This window comes from Ovis canadensis, chromosome 1 (genome assembly GCF_042477335.2).
Source record: "Ovis canadensis isolate MfBH-ARS-UI-01 breed Bighorn chromosome 1, ARS-UI_OviCan_v2, whole genome shotgun sequence".
Taxonomy (NCBI): Eukaryota; Metazoa; Chordata; class Mammalia; order Artiodactyla; family Bovidae; genus Ovis; species Ovis canadensis.
The window spans coordinates 3194739-3217192 of NC_091245.1; the positions used below are offsets into that span (position 1 = coordinate 3194739).

At 56.9% G+C, this 22454-nt stretch overlaps 1 protein-coding gene across 1 annotated transcript in view; it reads right to left on the minus strand.

The window, feature by feature from the left end:
* Positions 1-1462: 1462 nt before the first annotated feature.
* Positions 1463-22454, minus strand: part of TWIST2 (twist family bHLH transcription factor 2) — a 53023-nt gene continuing 32031 nt past the window's right edge. The window contains exon 2 of the mRNA XM_069583634.1: positions 1463-2214. The gene's annotated coding sequence lies outside the window, so the exon portion shown is untranslated. The remainder of the gene's footprint in view (positions 2215-22454) is intronic.

Consider the following 22454-nt stretch of genomic DNA (forward strand, 5'->3'; position numbering starts at 1 on the left):
GCCCTCTGCCCTGGGCTTGGGCATGGGAGGCTCACAGGGCCTGTTCACTGGAAGTAGAGACAGAGGGGCTGGTCAGTCTGCAGGGACGCAAGACACCCCTCCAGCTCGAGGAGGAAGGGACATGGACTTTGCGATTCGGAAATCAAGAACGTTCTCTATGGCCACTCCATCCGTAAGTTTTCGATAGTTTGATCTGGCATTCCCTCTAATCAGCCCCTGGAGGACGACCGTGACCTTTGCAGTCTTCATGACCTCCAAAGGCCTCGGGGACCCTGCGGGACAACACAGGACATGGCGGGACTTCATTGCCAAGACAGCAGCTCTGCCCTCCGAGGTCTCAGCAAGAAGCCCAGGTGCGTGCACGTGTGTGTGTAGGCATCTGTCTGTGTTTGCTGTATGCCGCGGCCCCTGGGGCTCCTGCTGCAGGGCGCCGCACCAAGGTCACTTCTAGGAGCCAGCAAAGTGATGGAAGTTAACAGACCAGCATTTCTGGAGCGCCTGCCTTTCTCGTGGGCTCGGGAACAGGAGTAAAGACTGAGGTGAGAAGTTCAGGGTCCACCACATTCTGGCACAGACCCCACTCTCCAGAACCCTGTCTGGAGGCGGCACGGGGTCTGCATGGCCTCTCCCCCATGGACAGCTCCATCCAGCTGACCCAGGTACCAGCTGTCCCCCACGAGCTATGCTTCTGGAGCCTCAGGGTGGTGAGCAGGTGACTTGCAGCTCCCCAGCTGGAAACCCTTTACCTGGGCGTCACCCCAGCTCCTGATGCCCGCAGACGCAGTAAGGAGGCCAGCGTGGGGAGTGGGACTTCCTGTCCCGCGTGGAGCGTGTCTGTCCCGTCCCCCTGCCTGCCCGGGCCAGAGTCTCCTTCTTAGCCACAGACTGGAGCCTCCGTGGGGCCTCTGCCCCAGGGCTCCTTCCTTACCTGCACACGCAGGCGTCGTACCCTCACCCTCGCCCAGCTGCACAGACCGGTCTTCAGGGGATGGGACAGCTGCGGCGGGCGGGTCAGCTGCCATGGAATTGGTCATCAGGGAGACTGAAGGCACACAGAGCAGACAGTGACCCACCAGGAGATAAATGTAAGTGAGCACAGAGGTCGTGTCCGGCGGAAGCAAGGAATTCCACCCGGGAAGGCTCTGCCGGGCTGGCCCTGGCTGGCACTGACCTCAGACCGTAGGGTTAGGACATAGGATGGGTGGCTGACAGGGGCCGGGGGTAGCAGACGGGCACATGGAGGGGCTGAGGCCAGCCTTCCCAGACCTGGGCCCACTGAACATGCTCAACCACATCAGCGCTGGTGGTTCTAGAAAGTTCTAGGGTCAAGCACAGCCTAACACGTCTCACATCCCTGCTGATCCCCTTTAAAGTGACGCGACTGTTATTTTTGCAGCTGGTTCCAAGTTTCTCAGGCTGTGCTCATGCTGCAGTGTAGAGAAAAGAGACGGGAGACGGGGGCTGCAGGGACGTCTTTATTGTTCCTGGGAGGGGAGCGGTATACACAGCCACACTGCAGTCACTGAGCTTGTTAAAGACATCTCAATAAATAAAACAAAGAAGCAACATATACACTGAAACAGAAAATATTAAAAGAAAGGTTAGCTGAGTGAATCACAGAGGAAGAGAAAGGGGAGAGGTGAGGACTCCAGGCTAACTTGAGACAGCCATGCAGAGGCTGGGGCTGGGGCTGGGGGGAGTAGCTCGAGGTTCCTTTGTTAAGAGCCTTGGTCCAGTTGAAACAGAATGTACAGGAAGGCATTTCTGGTTTATTTTTTAAAAAATATACACTAAAAAAAGGCACTTAAAGGGAAATACAAAATAAAATCCTCGTAAATGTGTTCCTGATTTCAGCGATCTTCAGAATCAATCCCCGCCCCCTCAAAAAATAAAAATAAAAAAAAAATAGAACCCAGGGTTGGGTCTATGAACACTCAAACAGCGGCGAGGATGGCACCGTGAGCTATCCGGCGAGATGGACTGTGAGAGATGGACCGGCGAGATGGACTCTGAGCACCACTTCCTGAAGGGGGCGCGTCTTGGGGGCGGAGGCCGCGTGGTCCAGGGGGGCTGCCGCTGGGCCCTTGTCTGGACTCCGTGTGGGAGCGTCGAGATGATGGGGCGGGGGGGGGGGGCTTCCTGGAGGTCGCTGGGTTTCAGAAGCTGCAGACTCGGACGTTCCCCGATGCCAGTTGCACTCAGCCCCGCAAGAGTCTGGAAGACAAGGTACAGGGACGTTGAGAAGCTGCTGCAGCCCTCGTGTTCCGGGGCCACGTGGCCGTTTCAGCCCGTGGCCTCCCCGCGACAGGACGTGACAGCTGTGAGCTGCTCTGATACCTGCCTGCCCCATCCTCCCGGCAGGAGCTGGACAGTCAGCCGTGGTCAGGTCCACTGGGCACCTGCAGGCCGCTGCCCCCAGGGACCCAAGCCCGGCCCAGAGGGCTCCCTGTGTCCCCACCTCCACACTCCGCTGCCACTCCCAGACCCCGAGGGCCGGATGCCCTGCCTCCCGCGCCCACCAGAGCCTCGGCCCGCACAGTACCCCGCAGGCCGCTGCCGCCCCACGGAGGAGCTGCCCCTAGGTGGGCTCCTGTGGACAAAAGCGGTGCCCCCTGGCAAGGGAAGGGGGTTAGGGTGAGGTCACTGTTGGGGCTTCGGGGTCACGGTGAGAGCAAAGCCAGCCGTGGTGGGGGGCGGGGAGTGAGGATGAAGAGCAACGGGGCAGCCGTGGAGTCGGGGCTGGCAAAGGGAGGTGACTGTTTAAACCCAAGCTTTTTACAAAACGCGCTTATTTACTTACGCTGCTTGGGCCTTAGCTGCAGCGCGCGGGCTCAGCAGTGGTGGGTGAGCTTAGCTGCCCCCTGGCCTGGGGGACCTTAGTTTCCCGACCAGGGACCGAAACTGAGTCCCCTGCAAGGCGGATTCTAAACCAGCGGACCACCAGGTCAGTCCTTAAACCTGTGCTTCTGAAATAACCATACATTCAAAGACAGCTGCAAAAAAAATGTATAGGGAGGTCCCACGTATATCTCACTGGGTTCCCCCACTCTTATCACCTTGCACTGTCAAGTGAGGCGTCTCAACCAGAAGAGGGGCCTGGGCGTGGCTGGTGGGCTGACTCACACTTCACTCATGCGTGTGTGTGTGTGTGTGTGTGTGTGTGTGTGGTCTGATCTGCTGGGCAGTGGGCAGCAGCAGCAGGGAAGTGCCCTGCCCTCCCCTGGAGCCTGGGCTCCACACTGAGGCCCTGTAGCTCAGGGGGCTCTGGGACCCTTGACTGTATCCAGACAAACCCCTGCAAGCGTGAAGACCCTGCCTCCCTGAACCCCAGCGCCTGGAGACACACACACTCCTTTTTCCCAAGTTCTGAGCACTCCAAATATGTCAGCCGTTTAAAGTGGTCCTGGGCAGAAAGTCAAAGGCTGCTCTCTCAGAGAATGTGGTTGTAATTAGATAATTAATAAGGGGGGCAGCTAGAGAAAGCTAAATGGAAGCCTTCCTCCGCGGGAGGAAGTCATTACAACAGGTTTTGATATATGAGCCTTGCCAGCCCTCCAAGGGGAAACGGCATCATCCGTGGAAGCCAGGACGGCAGGGCCGCCCTGAGCAGTGTGGGTTTCGGGGTTCGCTCTGCACGCCCGTGGGGCCCGGGGCTCAGGCGAGAGCAAGCGGCAGGTTCATTAGTTTTCCTGGCTGAGGGCCCCTGGGCCCGCCCCCTTGATGTCACCCTGACCCTGGCCGGGTCTGCTGACGTGGGCGGCGCTCTCAGCCACAAATGTGAGACAGCTGGGGCCCCGAGTGCCTCCTGCGTGGGACAGCCACCTGAAATCGTGTGTGTGCGTCCTGCGCACAGCTCAGCCGGCCTCAGTCTGCCCGGTCCAGAAGGAGGGCAGGTGGAGAGGCCAGGCGGGGCTGGACTGAGAGGGTGGGTGCCCTCCTCTCTCACCCAGGCCAGGCCACAGGGCACTGAGAAGCAGCGGAGGGTCTTACTCCAATCTGTGTCCCGAGGGCTTGACACGGGGAGGGGCGCCCCGAGAGTTCTCCAGAAACAGAGGCAGGCGGGCTTAAGGGGGAAGCGCTCATTCTAGGGTCTTCCGTTCACTCACTGATCCCACCCACACACCCCTCCACCCACACTCTTCCCTCCCTTCCTCCCTCTCTCCCTCCCGTCCTCTCTTCCTTCTTTCTATCCACCCATCCATCCACCACCATCCACTCACCATCCATTCCTCCATCCACCCACCACCCATCCACCCACCCACCATCCATCCACCATCCATCCACCACCATCCACTCACCATCCACCCACCATCCATCGATCCATCCATCCATCTATCATCCACACAACATCCATCCATCACCCACCATCCATCCATCCACCCACCATCCACTCACCATCCATTCCTCCATCCACCCACCATCCATCCATCCATCCATCCATCTACCATCCACACAACATCCATCCATCACCCACCATCCACCCACCACCCATTCCTCCATCCACCATCCATCCACCACCATCCACTCACCATCCATCCATCCATCCACCCACCATCCATCCACCATCCACACAACATCCATCCATCATCTATCCACCCACCATCCATCCATCATCTATCCACCCACCATCCATCCATCATCTATCCACCCACCATCCATCCATCCATCCACACAACATCTATCCATCACCCACCATCCACTCACCATCCATTCTTCCATCCATCCACCATCCTTCTCTCCTCCCTTCCATCCACTCTCCCTTCCATCTATCCCCCCATCTATCCCCCCACCCACCCACCATCCACCCACTATCCATCCATCCACCCTTCCACTCATCCATCCATCCACACGTCCATCTATCCATCCCTCTTTCCAACAGGCACTGGGTGCCTTTCATGTGCCAAGAATGCTGCTAGTTGTTTAAAAAGCCCAGGCATGGATCCAAGAAGTCCATCAAGGGAGAAGAAAGGTGCTGACAAACAGCTAGAGCTCAGCGTAGACAATGGCAACATTTTACAGGAAGTGCAGCTAAGACTCTGCAACCAGAAGGAAAGGGACAAAATACCCTGACTTTTGTCAGGGCTGCCAAAAAAGGCTGCCAGAGGGACACTGAAGGGTAGAAGGGGGGTCAGGAGACCAGGAGCTGCTTTCTGAAGTCCAGGGCTGTGGCTGTGGGCCACAGCACAGAGCAGACGTCCAGGGCCCTGCCCCAGCTCCCACTGCCCCTTCACCTCCATAGACCCTGGCACCCACGGAAGGGGCCAGGCTGCTCTCGCTGGCACAGCTCTTCCTTCCTCCCACTCGCTGCACCTAAAACAAAGACCCTCAACTCCTGGGCTCCCACAGACGCTGGGGTGGGGGTGGAGGTGCGAGGGGAGATGGGCAGGAATGGGCCCAGTGGCGGAAACGCTGACAGCTGCCCCCCACCCTGGCGGGTCTCACCCAGTCTGTGCAGGTCGGTCCTCCTGCCTCTGGGGTCTGTCTAGCACTGCCCTTCAGCTGAGGCCCTCTGGCCCCTCACCGAGCCTGGACCCAGCCTCTGACCGTCTGAACACAGCTCCCAAGAGCGGTTTGGAGGGAGAGAACCAACAAAATGCGCCATCAATGCAGGTAGAAAACAAATGACGATTCATAACAGGGGACTGAGGGCCATAGAGCGGAAACGGCCTTGCTGAGCAACACACACACACGCACAGATGCACGCACACGCATGCACACGCATGCACACGCACGCACACGCATGTGCATGCACACACACACACAGCCCCATGAACAGGGGCCAAACCCTCAAACAAGCGGAAATTATCATCTCGGGAGAAGCCAGCAGAGTGTGTGAAGATGAAACAGGGACACTCTGCTTTGAAAGAGAAGGAGCAACAGGAGACAAGGGAAGAGCTCCAGGAAACCACGGAAAGAATAGAAGCAAAATAGCAAAACAGACACTGAAGAGAAACCACTCCTAAACTGGAGACTGACCCCTGGAGTCTCCCAGCATCTCAGCCAAAAGACGAGGCATGGGCAAAGGAGGGAGCGGACGCAATCACACACGAGATCCAGAGGGGAGGGTCCCGCGCTCAGGAAAGACCGGGGGCGTCAGGTTAGAAGGAACACCCAGCTCTGGAAAGGACACCGAACGAGACAGGCAACCGAGCCCCAGCACACAGAAAGTTCTGGATCCTAAGACTGGAGAGAAGCTCCCACAGGCCTCCAGACGCAAGTAGGCCTGGCTGGCTGGGGGGACGGCCCCCTCTCCCACAGGCCTCCAGACGCAAGAAGACCCGGCCGGCCGGGGGTGACGGCCCCCGTGCTCACACCACTCGCTAACTGACCATCCCAGGACGCCCAGAGGTTGGATGGAGAAGGGTGGGGTCCCTGGAGCTGCTCCCCGAGAATCTGCAGACCCCCAGGAAGGAAAAGAAACCTGAGGCATTGAAGTCCTCAGCAAGCGCCCCTCTCGGATGCCACTTCCAGGAAACACTGCGAGGAAACGCCTCCCATCCGGATGAAGAGCAGCCTGGGCTCTGTCTCCACAGGCACAGCGACAACTGGCCCAACAGTCTCCCCACTGCAAACCAGAAAGGCAGACAAGATGCTGTGTGCAATGCTCTTGTAATCCCGGGAGGGCTGGGCACCGCCTTTTCTCCAGCCAGGTCCCTAGGGTCTAGTGTGGCACCTGGCATGCAGTAGGTGCTCAATAAATACCTGCTGAAAAGGGGCTCCAGTGAAGAAATCGGACTGACAGCAGAGGAGACGGTCATCCAGGCGTGGTGCTGCTCAGCTGCTCAGCCGTGTCCGACTCTTGGGGACCCCACGGACCGCAGCACGCCAGGCCTCCCTGTCCATCGCCAACTCCAGAGTCTACCCAATCTCATGTCCATTGAGTCGGTGATCCCATCCAACCATCTCGTCCTCTGTCGTCCCCTTCTCTTTAGGCCTTCAATCTGTCCCAGCATCAGGGTCTTTTCAAATGAGTCAGCTCTTCGCCATGAGATGGCCAAAGTATTGGAGTTTCTGCTTCAGCATCACTCCTTCTAATAAATATTCAGGACTGATTTCCTTTCAGATTGACTGGTTTGATCTCCTTCCTGTCCAAGAGACTCTCAACAGTCTTCCCCAGTGCCACAGTTTGAAAGCCCAGGTATGTCGGTCGCCCAGGTGTGACATTCCGTGCTCCGTGCAGCGCCCTCCCGACATAAAGCGCTCGGACTCCCGAGCATCCTAAGCATCTCTCCTCCAGACCAGCCGTAGTGGCACCAGCACATGGAAGCCTGTGAGAAGTCCAGAGGGCAGGCCTCACCCCAAGCTGAGGACTCGGCATCTGCACTCAGGCAAAATCGCTGCTCTTTGGAGAGAGTCTCGAGCAGGGAGAACTGGGCGTGGGGTGCCCAGCCCCTATCACCTGCATCCCTATTCAGAGATCAGACCACGGCTGGGATGGGCAGAGGCGTGCCAGGGGCACATGGCTGGGTGGAGAGCAAGAACTTGGGCATCACGATGCTCCCTGTTGGGGGTGGGGCCCACTGTGGGCAGCCAGGCCTGGAGGTTGGCCCACTGCTGAAATCCTGCCTGAGAGTTCCAGACCCAGAGAAGCCCGGGGCCCACCTGCGACACCCAGTGGACACAGCCACGCAGCCAACCTGCGTCCAGCCGTGACTGTACCTCGACGATCACCCACCTGAACAGGCGGGCAGCAGGGGTGCCAGTGACAGGCCCCCGGGGGAGTCTGAGGGTCACCCACTGATCTGGCCAGGTTCTCTTCTTCCCGCTGGGTGAGGCCTCTAAGAGACCCTGGGGCCCCGGGTGCAGCAGGCTCTGCACACCTCCTTGCCTGCTCCTGGCCAGACTGGGATGGGCAGGGTCAGTGCCCAGGGCCGCATGTCCGCCCCAAGGCCGTCTCTGTGACACGTTTGTCCAGGGATGAGAGGAGACAGGGGCTCTGCTTCCACGGGCGAGAATGGGAAGCCGGGGCTCCAGGCACCGAGCTTCTATCTGGCCTGGCTAACAGGAAAGCGGGCAGGCGGTAAACAGCACTGCCCCTTTGGGGGCGGGGCCGAGGCCCGCAGGGACGGGGTGGGCTCCCCTGGACCATCGGAGAGGCCGGGGTCCGGCAGCCCTTGTTGGGTGCTGGGCGGGCGAGGGTGGCTCAGAGGCGGGGCGTCCTGCCTTTCGGGCCCCGTCCTCCCTGCGACCTCTGGGCACCTCTCCGGGCTGGAAGGCCAGCGGGGCGGAAGTGTAGAGAAACGGCCATGCCGAATGACAAAACGGACCTGATCCCGCGGCTGCTTGGGGGCCCACGCCTAGCAGGCCAGGAACGGCCGGAAGCCACTCTCTGCAGGTCCGAGGCTATTAACCGCGCCTCGATTTTCAGAGACGCTTAAGGACACATTCCTGTGAGATGATGGTGGGCCAAGGAGGAGCAAAAGCAAAGCCTGCTTCCTCTCCCAGCAAACGGAAATCAAAAGGCGTCCGGCCTGCGGGAGCACCGCGCTGTCACCAGCTCCCCCTGAACGCATCCCGCTCCCTCTCCCTGTCCTCCTTGCCCTTTAAGGGGCTGTAAGCGGCCCCTGAACCAGGCAGTGGCTTTAAGAGGCAGGACTGGTCTCTCTCTGCAGGCCCCCGGGCGCTTTGTCAGAGAGGGGGACAGAGGCTGTGGCCACGTGAGTCTCCTTAGCCCAGCCATCAGCCACTTGGCAGTATAGGGGCCAGAGCTAAGACCCCAAGTTTCTCTGCTGGGGGCCAGCCCATCCCCCCTGGACAGGCCTGCTCACTCTGGATTGGCTGGGTTGGCGGGATCCCCTGACCACACCTTGAAGCTCTTAGGACTCCTGGCAGGAATAGGGGCTTCTACTCCTCTGCAGAGAAGCTCGGGCCCTGGCCACTCTGCTCAGCTCTGCTGAGACCACAAAGATTCCAGGATCTGTATGTCCAGCTCCAGAGTGACACTCAGGAGCGCCGCTCTGACCCCGGTGCAGGCTGTGGGCTCCAGACGGACCGTGCCCGTCTGTGCTGGTGGCCTCGGACCCTCTGGGGGCTCTCTGTCCCCTCTCAGCCTCCCAGACAAGCCCCCAGCTTGCAGGCCCCATTTGCCTTGGGGCCCCTGCCCTGTTCAGGGTCTGGGGTCAATGGGAGGGTGAAGAGGGGTGAGGACCCGTCTCTCCAAACTCTGGGACTCAGACGACTGAGCCCAGCCCGTCCACCACCCGTGAGAAAGAGGATTGCCCTCTGGAATGGCCGTATTTGTGATGCCAGGGCACTTCTATGGAGCCCTGGTGGCTTGCAGGCGAGCTGTTGGCCTTGCTCCTGCAGGCAGTGAGAACTTCACATCCACTTAGAACTGGAGCTGGCGTATGCTCTCTCTCTCTGTCTCTCCCCCTCATCCTCTCCCTGGACTTGGCCTCAGTGACTCAGGCTGACTGTGTCTGGAGTGGCCTGTCTGCCAAGGGGAGATCGCCCTGAGAACAGGCTGAGGAGGGGGCGAGCTTGCCTCTGGGAGCCCCGGCAGCTCCCTCCCGCTGGCTGCTTCCCAGCGTCCAGGCCTGGAGAGGCCCACCCTGTGGAGCCCACCCCGGCGGCCCGCGCCTCCGCAGGGCCAGCCCAGCTCCCCCGGGAGCTATAGCAGGAAGGCCCCAGGTCCCCGCCGACCCACCCTCAGCGCTACCCCGTGCAGCCTGCCTCCGAGGGAGGCTGTCCCATTTCTTCTCCATGAGTCACGAGACGCTGCCAAGGGTCCTCCCATGTTTCAGAGACAGAGAGAGAGTAAGTCAGCAGACAAGGAGGGTGCAGTCTCTTCCTGGTACACGGCCTCCCGACCTGGAACTACTTTAACCAGTAAACCAGCGTTTCTTCAGATGCCACTGCATCCAGCTTCCACATAAAACTCCTGAGTGGAAGAGACGGGACCACACACCCACCCTGCAGGCGCCCCCTTTCAGCCTGGATGCGCAGCAAGTGCCTTTAGAGGCAGTCTTCCAGGGGCATCATTTCAGAGGTGACTAGAAGGAGCCTGGGGGTGACTTACCCCAGGTCACCGGGCGGGTGTGAAATCACCCGCAGAACTTGGGTCAGCTAAGCCCTGGCTCAGAAACCCTCCCCCACCCACAGCCAACTTCATTCCCACGACACCCTTCACTCGGGTCCAAGCCTGGGGGTACCGACTTAATAAATGTCCTCACGTGTTTGACAAGCGAGTGCGTGGACATGCAAGCGTCCTCGTGATGGCGGCACCAGCTTGAGAGAACATTAATTGAAGGTTCTGACGCCACGTGTTCTGCTGGCACTGCTGAGTGACGGTCAGCGGCACCTGGTCCCTGCTTCCAGCCAGCTCACAGTTCGCTTGGGGACAGACATTATCACAAACTGCAGTGTGTTCTAATGAAGGTATAATAAAGGTACATAAAGGTCTCCGATTATTTCAGTGAAAGTCGCTCAGTCATGTCCGTCTCTTTGTGTGTGGCCCACCAGGCTCCTCTGTCCATGGGATTCTCCAGGCAAGAATACTGGAGTGGGTTGCCATGCCCTCCTCCAGGCGATCTTCCTGACCCGGGGATCAAACCCAGGTCTCCTGCCTTGCAGGCAGATTCTTTACTGTTTGAGCTACCCATGAAGCCCTCATTTTAAAAATCCCAGATCCCAGAAGTCGCTCAGTCGTGACCGACTCTGTGATCCCATAGACTGTAGCCTACCAGGCTCCTCTGTCCATGGGATTTTCCAGGCAACAGTACTGGAGTAGACTGCCATTTCTTTCTCCAGGGGATCTTCCCAACCCAGGGCTTGAACCCGGGTCTCCCGCATTGTAGATAGACGCTTTACCATCTGAGCCACCAGGGAAGTACAAACATATAAATATCAATGATTATACAAAAATGTAAGAAATGTTGGGGTTTCCCAGGTGGCGCCAGCGGTAAAGAACCCACCTACCAGTGCAGGAGACATAAGGGACCTGGGTTCGATCCCTGAAAGGGAAGATCCCCTGGAGGAGAGCGTGGCAACCACTCCAGGATTCTTGCCTGGAGAATCCCACAGAGGAGCCTGGTGGGCTACAGTCCACGGGGTTGCAAAGAGTCAGACATGACTGAAGTCACTGAACACATATGCACATGAGAAATGCTGTAACAGAAGTAAACCTATAAAGACACATCGTGAAAGCACAGAGAAAGCAAAGGTTAAGTTTCCAGGCTGTGGGGAGCTCTTCAGAGAGTCAGGGGCTGGCGCTGGGTCTTCAGGAAGCCTGGTCTTAGGCAGGAAGGGGGAGAGTCTTGTGGGGGGAGGCGAGGGCACACAGGCACAGACAGGTGGGCTGGAGGGTGGGGAGGAGCGGAGGTGATGGAAAGGCAGCTCTGGGGGTCAGAGGTGGGCAGGACCCCACGGGGCAGCGGGGAGGGAGTGGACAGGGAGGAGCACCCTGCAAGACGAGTTGGGCTTTCCAGAGAGACGACAGAGGATGAGATGGTGAGGATGGCATCACCGACTCAATGGACATGAGTTTGAGCAAGCTCCGGGAGCTGGTGATAGACCGGCAGGCCCGGCGTGCTGCAGTTCATGGGGTCGTAAAGTCGGACACGACTGAGCGACGGAACAAGTGTGCGCAGCTGGCCAGCAGTGCCCCCTCCTGGCGGGAGGACCACATCGCAGCAGAGAGCTAAGATTTTCACCCGGCCCTCGGGGTCCCCAGGCGAGCGGGGCTGGCTGGGAGCAGTCTTCTGCATGTTGGAAGGAACAGGGTGTGCCCGGAGCTGGCTCTCCACAGGCGATTCTGCTCTCATTCCCACATCGTCCACGTTAACACACCGTGTGAACCGCTGGGGTCAGAGCAGAGGAGCCAGAGCTGGGGAGGAAACCGAGAACCCCGCTGTTTGAAGAGGCCGCCGCCCCATCCCTTTCAGGGGAGCACGGCCTGGAAAACGCTATAGAACACTTCCCATGAATGATGAAAATGGGGGACAGAAAACTGTTTCCAGGAACACGTCGGCTGTGATGACGACCTCTCCCTGACCATTGCCGGCCTTCAGTTCCCAAACGAATCTCAGAAGAGCAGGCAATTTTTAAAATGCAAAATGGTTTACAGAGAAATAGCTTCACCTTGATTTATTTTACCGGACACTCTTTCTTCCAACCACCAAGAAAAAACCTGCTACGTTTGAAACATTATGTGCACAGGCGTGCAAACCCAGGGAAAAACAACCTTGGGAAGCGGCAGGAAAACTCCTACTGTGACCCGGTCCCCAGTCGCCCCGTCTCTGGCAGCCCTGAGTCTGGCGATTGATGTGGACAAACCAACAGCACACAGGGGCTCCTGGCAGGAGGGTGTCCTTCTGGGCGGGATACCCCAGGTGCTGGGGAGAAGCAGGGGGCTTGGCCAACCCACCCCTTCTGCTTCGCAACCCCTGGACTTGGGTGCTCTGAGCCCACTTCCTATTCTCAAGCTTTAGCACCACCTGAATACAACTGATCTTTGCTGGGAAACATCATACTTAGAAATCAACCAGGGATTTTCCTGGTAATCCTACAGTTAAGACACCTCGCTTCCACTGCAGGGGCCAGGGGGCACAGGTTCAATCCCTGGTCAGGAACTAAGATCCTGCATGCCTCTGGGCACAGCCATAAAAGACAGAGAGAAAGACAGGACAGAAATGAACGGGTCCTCACTTAAGCGCAAAAGGCCCTCAGGCGTTTGGGTAAGACGAGCTCAGAGAAGCAGGGCAGGGTGAGTGAGCGACCCCAGGCCGGACCGGCCAGGTGGCTGTGAGCAGTCAGCACTGCCCTCCGGGTGGAGGCCAGGCCTGGGGACCAGAGGAAAGGTGTGCATGGTGACAGCCCCTCCTGCAGAGCCCGGTCCCCGGCCCCCGGTGGTCACTAACTCTGACCGAAAGACACCTGCCTGCTGGGCCTGCAGGACAGGTGTTCATGTGTCTCAGGGCAAATGCAAAGAGCCGGAGCAGTGCAGACACTGGGGACTGGGTGCCAGGACGGGCCGCTCTGCCCTGGCAGCCCCCAGGCCCCAGGCCCGTGGCTCCCACCCTGTCTTATCGCTTGGCCTCCACATGCTGCTCATGACCATGGCCTCCTGCTGGCAGGGAAGCCAACACCCTCGCTTGTACAGACACTCGAGTTCCTGGTAGCAAGGAAGTGGGGTCCTCGGGGTGTTAACAGGGGGCTCTGCTGTCAGCTGAGGAGGACCAGCCGGGGGTCCCAGCCCTCCAGATATGTGTGTGTGTGTGTGTGACTGTGAGTCGTGCAGTCCTGTCCAACTCTTTGTAACTATACAGTCCATGGAATTCTCCAGGCCAGAACACTGGAGTGGGTAACCTATCCCTTCTCCAGGGGATCTTCCCAACCCACGGATTCAACCCAGGTCTCCCTCATTGCAGGCGGATTCTTCACCAGCTGAGCCACAAGGGAAGCCCAAGAATACTGGAGTGGGTAGCCTATCCCTTCTCCAGGGGATCTTCCCAACCCAGGGATTGAACCCAGGTCTCCTGCACTGCAGGCGGATTCTTCACCAGCTGAGCTATCAGTCATGGTTACCCTGCTGATCTTCAAAGAACCTGGAGCTGCTGCTGCCTCTGGGAAATGTGTTAGATAATTCCTCCAAAACAAAGTCATCCATCACTCTCCTTCCAACAAAGAGCACAATTCCCAACGATTAGGTTTTGAGATTCAAACTTCTAATTTCACAATACACAAGTTTAAGGGCTCTTTTGTCTGCTGAACAGACATAGGTCCACTGAACCTAGAAGGGCTTGCGTGTGTCGGCGAAGACTCTTTAAATCGAATGATTGCTGGTATACCATGCTGTGATGATTTCAGTTGGCCAGCAAAGTGATTCAGTGATACACAAATATATTCCGTCTTTCTCAGATTCTTTTCCATTACAGGTTCTTACAAGACACTGAGTCTAGTTCCCTGGGCTATACAGTGGGCCCTTGCAGATTGTGGATTTCACGTATACATGTTAGTATATGCCTGTGTGTATCTGTTAATCCCAAACTCCTAACTTACCCCGCCCTACTTTTCCCTTTGGTAACCAAAAGGTGGCTTTCCATGTCTATGAGTCTGCTTCTCTTTTGGAAATAAATTTATTTGTATCATTTTTTTTCGGATTCCACAGTAAGTGCTGTCATGTGGTACTAGTCATTGTCTGACTTACTTCCCTGAGTGTGAGACTCTTACCAGGCCACTGGTAACTGCCCGCTGCTGACTGTCACTGAGGGGCTGAGCAGTCCAGTCTGGGAAGGGTGGATTCTGGGGGACTGATGCCGGTAGGGGGGCCTTCTCGGCCTTGGCTTCCACGAGATAGTTCTGGGTCACGCCCTTGTCCCGGACAGCTCGCGGCCCCTGGGGCCAAGGATAGAGACACAGAAATATGCTCATTATTGCTCAATTTTTAAAAATTCAATTTTCCTGGACTGAAATCCCACATTTATAAATTACAGAAGACTCAAATCCTACGGAATAGACTGTTTTTAAAATATTTTGGAATAGGAAAAAAAAGAAAACCCCGAATTATTCTGTATTTTCCTACCCAGTGTCTTTCCACAGAAAGTGACAGGAGCGAGAAGTGACCGCCGGGCCCACACACTTCTGCCATCAGACCTCAGCGGCACAGCCCGCCCTAGGCCATGCGGTGACCCAGTGGCCCCTCCTTTTTAAAGGCTTCGTGGAATGGCTGGCTCTTCGGAGACTCTTCCTAAGCTGAGGGCTGTGGCAGTGAAGCATTTGAAAATAAACGAACCCCCTTCCTAGATGCCCTGACGGGGAGGCGCTGACCTCTGCCCAGGGGATGTGACCAGGCCTGACCCGAGGACGTCCTGCAAGGCTGGGCCCGGGGTCTGTGAGCCTGCAGCCTGGTCCTGTCTCGCTCATCTGCTTCTATCTATCTGCCCAGGTGCGTGCACGCCTGCTGTATGACGGATGCCCACTTTGTGTCTGTGGGGACGTCAATGAATGAGCTGGCTGGCATTCCAGGGACGGAGCCCCATTTCAGGTCACACGCACCGGCTCCCCCGGATTCGGAATGACCATTTGGCACGGGCTGAGCAACTCGAGTGGCCGGATTGGATGGTACAAATACAAATAGATGTTTCTCTGAAATGCGACCGCGTATATCAAAGATCTGTCGTGCACAGGCCGTCTGTGGGGCTCTGCTGCAGACCCAGCAGGTGGAGTGGACGGGGCGGGGAGCAGGCCTTCGGCACCTGGATCGCACGTGAATTTGTGTGTACACGCACGCTGCCACGGTCCACCTACCTGTGTGCATACGCACGGGGCACACATATACCAACACCACACACACATATGTACACGCACCGCCACGCTCCCCTCTCAGAGGGCTCACCTCTGTCCCAAGTCTGCTGCTGACTTAGCGGTTTGGGGGTTGAGATCATGCACTCACGTGGCTCCTAACGGCCCACCACACAGATGTTGGCAGGAGTTCAGGGCCAGCTTCAATCAGACCCAGCTACTCCCCTGGGTGTGATGGCTCAGGGTGCCTCCACAGCTCCTCCGCTGAGGCCAGGAGCCCTGGGGTGGCCGGGTGTGGCCAGCAGATGGAGAAGGGGCAACTCTGCGCCCCGGAGTCTCTGCCCAAGGAGGACACCGGATGCCCTCTTCTTAAAAGTACCTCTCCGATCACTCACGCTAACACTTTCCGTCTCTTCCTTTCTGGCCGAGTTAGCCTGACCGTCACTCGTCGGAGTCACAGATGTCCACGTGCCACACAGATCTGTGTACTCGCCCAGTATTCCTCTGGAGTCTTTCATTGGTTGCAACCATAGTCCTGAGTTTGCAAGCCAGAAAAGACTACCTTTATTAGAAAGACAGCAGTGCCAAGACCCGGAGATAGGGGATGAGACTGCAGAGTTAGGCTCAAATCAGAGTAGGTCAGTCTCTGAAAGTGTGATCTCAAGTTTTTGAATAAACCAAAGGCTGCTGCTCCTTAAAGGGGGTCACTCTTCCATAGTCACCCACTTTTAACGCGTTTATTTGCCATTCGGACTCCAGCCTAACATCCTACAGTAATTTCTTTTGCCGAGACAGACCCACGAATAAGGAAAGCGGTGTGTATGTCAGTGTTTATAAAGGAACTCAGCTTCCACTTTGAGTCTTAGACCCAGCAATCCACCTTCCCCTCTAGACGCTCTTTAATCAAGCTTTGTCAATAAATAGATGCAATGCAGATGTTCTGCGCAGTTTTAAAGAATTCAGGTTGAATCCACTTTAAAATAAGACACTACTGAGCCATCACGTACAGAGGAGAGACGTGAAGAGACTGCAGAAAGCTTTAACAAAACCCGAAATGGAGGCAGGATTCCGAGAATCAGTGAATACACCTTGAACCAGAAACAAAAATTTGAATAATGCTTAGCAAAAGCACAGAAAGACCGAAACACTTTCAACCTCTAACAGGAGTTACTTCAAGGAAATCTGGGGTCTCACATTCGGTAAACAAAGAAAGGAAGCCGTGGTTACACTCCAAAAAAGCTTTACGATTTGTTAAGAACTTGAGTGAAAAGTGCCCTCTTTAGAAATGGAGCTGCCCTCCCAAATGAATCTGAAACGAGTTCATTTAGACAGTTTTCCCAAGCACACACCCACTTCACAAAGTACAGTGAACACGTCTAAGGCTTCAGAACATAAGGGACCAACCCCTGCGTTGTCGAACTGTCTTCCCTCGCGTCACGGGGTGGCTCCGGTCGGGGCGAGGACGGTGAGGCTGCAGCCACAGACACGCGCCGCCTTTCCCGGGGCGATGCCGGGCCTCCGTCTGGTCTTCCTGCTCCTCCAGGCCGGCTGGGACTCAACACACAGCCACTCAGGACTCAGGCTGGTAGAGTCTCTGCTGTCTCGAAGCTGCCCCATGGGGGCGCACAGCCCCCCAGCCACTCGGGACGGCGGCGGACAGACCCGAAGCTGTCCACACCCGAAGACCCACACGTCCACCCGACACGCCACCCCGACTTCCGCCAGGAGCCCCCCGGCTGGTGCCAGTCACCTGGCCCGGCCCGACCGCAGGCTCTGAGGAGCGAAGCTGTGGGGGTGCCGCTGAGTCCACCCCAAAGCCAAGGCAAGGTTTTAAACAAAGGCTTCTCCAAAACACAAACAGTAATTTGCAGACAGTCACTTGGGAGACCATCTGATCATCTGATTACATCACGTGTGTGTCAGCCACTCAGTTATGTCCAGCTCTTTGTGACCCCATGGACTGCAGCCCACCAGGCTCCTCTGTCCATGGGATTTTCCAGGCAAGAATACCAGAGCAGATTGCCATTTCCCTCTCCAGGGGTTCTTCCTGACCCAGGGACTGAACCCAGGTCTCCTGCATCGCAGACAGATTCTTTACCAGCTGAGCTACAGGGAAGCCCCTGATTAGACGACTTTCTCTAAATGTGGGCCTCAGAGTCCTGAAGGTTCCAAGTGGCAGAATCATGCCCAAATCGTGCCTGTGAGGGCAAAGGTGCAGAGAGCCAGACACCGGATGGGTGTGTGAAAGAACACAACTTTTAGAAAACAGTCACTGAGGCCAGCCAGGCCAGAATCAAGATTGCCGGGAAAAATAGAAACAACCTCCAATACGCAAGCGACACCACCCTCATGGCAGAAAGCAAAGAGGAAGTAAAGAGCCTCTTGATGAGGGCGAAAGAGGAGAGTGAAAAAACGGACTTAAAACTCAACGTTCAAAAAACTAAGATTGTTGCATCTGGTCCCATCATTTCATGGCAAATAGATGGGAAAAAAATGGAAACAGTGACAGACTTTATTTTCTTGGGCTCCAAAATCACTGCAGATGGTTACTGCAGCCATGAAATTACGGTGTATTAAAAGACAGAGACATTGCCGACAAAGGTCCATCTAGTCAAAGCTAAGGTTTTTCACCTGGAGAATACCCAGGGACTGAGGAGCCTGGTGGGCTGCAGTCTGTGGGGTCGCAAAGAGTTGGACACGACTGAGTTTTTCCAGCAGTCATGAACGGATGTGAGAGTTGGACCATAAAAAAGGCTGAGCACCGAAGAATTGATGCTTTTGAACTATGGTGCTGGAGAAGACTGTTGAGAGTCCCTTGGACTGCAAGGAGAACAAACCAGTCAGTCCTAAAGGAGACCAATCCTGAATATCATTGGGAGGACTGATGCTGAAGCTGAAGCTCCAATACTTTGGCCATCTGACGGGAAGAGTCGACTCACTGAAAAAGACCCTGATGCTGGGAAAGACTGAAGGCACAGAGAGAAGGGGCAACAGAGGATGAGATGGTTGGATGGTGTCACCGACTCAATGGACAAGTTTGAGCAAGCTCATGGAGATAGTGAAGGACAGGGAAGCCTGGTGTGCTTCAGTCCTTGGGGTTGCAAAGAGTCAGACATGACTGAGCTGCTGAACAACCACCACCACCACCACAAAGATCAGCCATAATAGCAAAACACCAAGGTAAACACGATGAAGTCAACCCCGCAGCGGCGGGGCCTCACTCACTGCCGCACACCCTGGTAACTGAGAGGGTGTGGGGCTGGAAGGGAGGGGAGGAGGGTGAGCGCCGGGCTCCCAGGCGCCGCCCCCGCTCTCCTCTCCCCGCTCCACGAGACGGGCCACCTGGCTCTCAGGATGGGGGCGGGTGCGCTGCCGTGACAGCTGCACCGCCACTTCAGGAGGCTCGTCACGGCGGAGGGGACAGCCGTCCCTGCTTGATGCCCCAGGGCTTTGTGAAGGCTCCTCGTTGAGCTCAGAAGACAGCTCCATGGGACGCTGCTAACTCATTAATTCAAAATCCAGCATCCCAGGGCTCTGGAAGGTCTCCCCCCTTCTTCCCGGTCACTTCACTCCCATCCCGACCAGGAGGTGTAGCTGGGCAGCTCACTTGGGATGTCCTTCACGGTGAAGCTTCTCTGTGCTGGAGACAGAGATCCCACTGACCCGACATTCGACTCCCCCACCTCCCCTGCCCGCTAGCCCCATTCAGCTCAGGGGGACCTCCCAGAGCCCTGCACAGAACGGCAGCCTGGGTGCTACACACACACCCAACATCCCCCTGGCTCCAGAAAACAACCTGAAAGCCAGCTCTCTGACCTTCTGAGTGAGGGGAAGTCGGGGCTGGATGAGGGGTAGCCATGCACACCACGCCCATCTAGCTTCAAAGACCCGGGAACCCTACGGCATATTCTGGGCGGGAACTCGGGTTCTCTCTCACACCTTGTCTAGAGGTACCTTGGACTCGAGAAGCATAAATGAAAGCTTTTCAGTGAACCAAAAGGATGTGGAAGGAAACCAGTTCCTCCCCCCTCCCCCAATATAGTTCAGCTTAAGTTTCAAGAATTTTAATCATTGAGTTGAGGACAGAATTAATACTAAGTAAAGCTGTGACCTGGGATATTTACAGGGCTTCAGAGGTTAATGTCATTTCACTAGCAGCTGGGGACTCAGATCCCAGAAGAGGCTCTAGGCAGGTGGGAAGCATGGGGGCTATTCTGTTGGTCTTTAGAATAAAATTCACGACACAGTGGCTGTCTTAGTGGGGATTTACAAAAGCTAATGGTTTTCCCAATAAGACGTCCAATCAAGGTCCGTCTAGTCAAGGCTATGGTTTTTCCAGTGGTCATGTATGGATGAGAGAGTTGGACCATAAAGAAGGCTGAGCACCGAAGAATTGATGCTTTTGAACTGTGGTACTGGAGAAGACTCTTGAGAGTCCCATGGGCTGCAAGGAGATCCAACCAGTCCATCCTAAAGGAGATCAGTCCTGGGTGTTCACTGGAAGGAATGATGCTAAAGCTGAAAGTCCAGTACTTTGGCCACCTCATGCGAAGAGTTGACTCATTGGAAAAGACTCTGATGCTGAGAGGGATTGGGGGCAGGAGAAGGGGATGACAGAGGATGAGATGGCTGGATGGCATCACCGACTCGATGGACATGACTCTGAGTGAACTCTGGGAGATGGTGATGGACAGGGAGGCCTGGCGTGCTGTGGTTCAGGGGGTCACAAAGAGTCGGACACGACTGAGCGACGAACTGAGCTGAACTGAAGTTCAGACGGTAAAGATCACAAACATACTTAGAAAATGTAAAATCACCTTGGTTTCCTCAGGAAGTGATGCTACAACATTCAGTGACATTCCTTCGGCCGCCCCAGGGCCACAGAGGGCGCTGATGACCTGGTCTACAGGATTCTCGGAGATCCCCGTGGTGAAGTCTCCTCACCACCCTCAAGCTCTCCAAACAGAACCTCACCTGCTGACTGGCACTGACATACAGGGCAGCCGGGAGGCACCACCCCCAGACCCTGACGTCCCTGCTGGGCTGGAGGCTGACACAGTGGACCCCAAGGGAGCCACACAGCCACAGGGGAAGAGTCTTCAATGAACCTCCTGCCTGAATTCATCCCTTGGTCAACTGCGCAAAGTAAGCTCAGCTTTTCACCTCCTGTCACTTTGCCCAGATGAAACAGATCTGGCCATGCCAAGCAGCAGGTGGCAGGGCCTTGGCAGGGCACCCCGTGGGCCACTGAAGCTCAGAGCGATGAATGGACATCACGTACAGAGGGGGCGACCTGCCAGCCCTGCAGACAGCCAGGGAGTGAGGCAGGGGTGCTGGGGACCAGACTTCGAGGGCTCCGAGGAGGAGACGGCTCAGCTGCCCGCCACCACCCCATCTCCCCCGTTTGTGAGAAGCCGCCCCAAACCACTCCGAGTGTCTCAGGGGTGAAGCTTCACGTGTACCCTGGGCCGCCGGGTCTTTTCTCATGGGGGAAACTCAATGGATAACACCGCAGCCCCTCTACCCCTTTATCCGCCCCGCTCAGGGGAGGTGGGTGTGGGGAGGGAAGCCGAGTGCTCAGCGCAGGCCCCTGGGAGCTGGCTGCAGGGAGCACATCCCCACCCCCCCCACCCGCAGCTCCCCCGCTCCGACACCCCAGCCCCGCGGGGAGGCCCCGCTTGGCCCAACTCTGCCGACACAGAGCTGCGTTTGCCTGACCCCAAGCCCTCCATCTCAGCCATCATCTGTAAAAAGCGGGGGCAGCCCACTCCAGGAGGAGCTTCAGAGCCTTGGGGCTGGGGCTGCCCTCGGGGATCAGGCAGCTTCACAGAGGAAGCTTCCATCGGCTGAGCCCTCCCACCTCCCCTTCACCACCGGCCATCTGATGACCTTGGTCACAGCTAATCCCTAGGCTGGACCTCACGTCTCCTGGGTGGAAGCTGGCACCTGGCTTGAGGTCTCCATGGCCCCGGGGTTCTGCTGATTTTTGAGACTCTCAAGGGAGATGTGAGAGCTCACTCACCTGTCTCCATGGGGACACAGCTCGTCACTGTTTAGTTCCTAAGTCATGTTCAATTCTTTGTGACCCCGTGAACTGTAGCCCTCCAGGCTCCTCTGTCTGTGGAATTCTCAAGGCAAGGAATACTGGAGCGGGTTGCCATTCCTTTCTCCAGGGGAATCTTCCCAACCCAGGGATCGAATCCGCATCTCCAGCTCTGGCAGGTGGATTTTTCACCTCTGAGCCAGCAGGGCAGCCCCGGGGGCGCAGGTAGCATTTGATAAACCTGTTTGAAGACCTGGTTGCTGCTGCTGCTGCTGCTAAGTCACTGCAGTCATGTCTGACTCTGTGCGACCCCAGAGACGGCAGCCCGCTAGGCTCCCCCGATTCTCCAGGCAAGAACACTGGAGTGGGTTGCCATTTCCTTCTCCAGAAGATCTGGTTAGAGCTGTGGAATCCTCAATTTTCCCGGAAGATGCTCAGCACGGAAAGCACGCACACACCCCCTTCTTGAGGAGGAGGCTGGTTTAAACAGCAGATTTCTGAAGGGAAGCGAGAGCCTAGAAGGAACCCAGATAAACACTGCAGGGTCGGGGAGGCCAGGAGCAGTTGAAGCTGTGGATCCAGATGGACTGAAGCCAGACGTGCCGCCCACGGCCCTGGCTTTGTGGAGCGGCCCTTATCGGCCATCTCTTCCTGACGCTTCGCAGATGCACAAGAAGAGAAAAGCTGGTTCCATCCACCTCACAGCCGGGAGGCCAGCCACATGCAGTCCTCAGCCATCCACTCCCGAGAGCGGGTGCCCTCCGCCCCGGCCCCCCTCTGGAGGCCCCAGGAGCTGGGGTGCCACTGACCCCTCTCCCTCCTTGCATCAGAGCTCCTCCCTGCCCAGGCCTCTAGAAAACTCTTCTGCTCCAGTGCTGAACGGCTTCCCCGCTCTGTCTTCAAACCCCTGGCCTTTTCTTTCTGCTGGAACGGAAGGAGGATGTGCGGTGACGATGGGGCAGCCTCACTCTGCCCTGTCTCCATCCTCCGCCTTGGCTCCTGGTTTTTCTCTCCTTATTTCTCCTGTTTAACTCAGGAGAGCCAGCCTGGCCCCTCAGGTACATGCCGGTGCAGGAGGGAGTGGGAGGCGGATTTAAATCACGGAGAATTTAAGAAGAGGGAAGTGGTCACCGTCCGTGCTCCCCACCCGTGCTCCCGGCTCCCCCGCTTC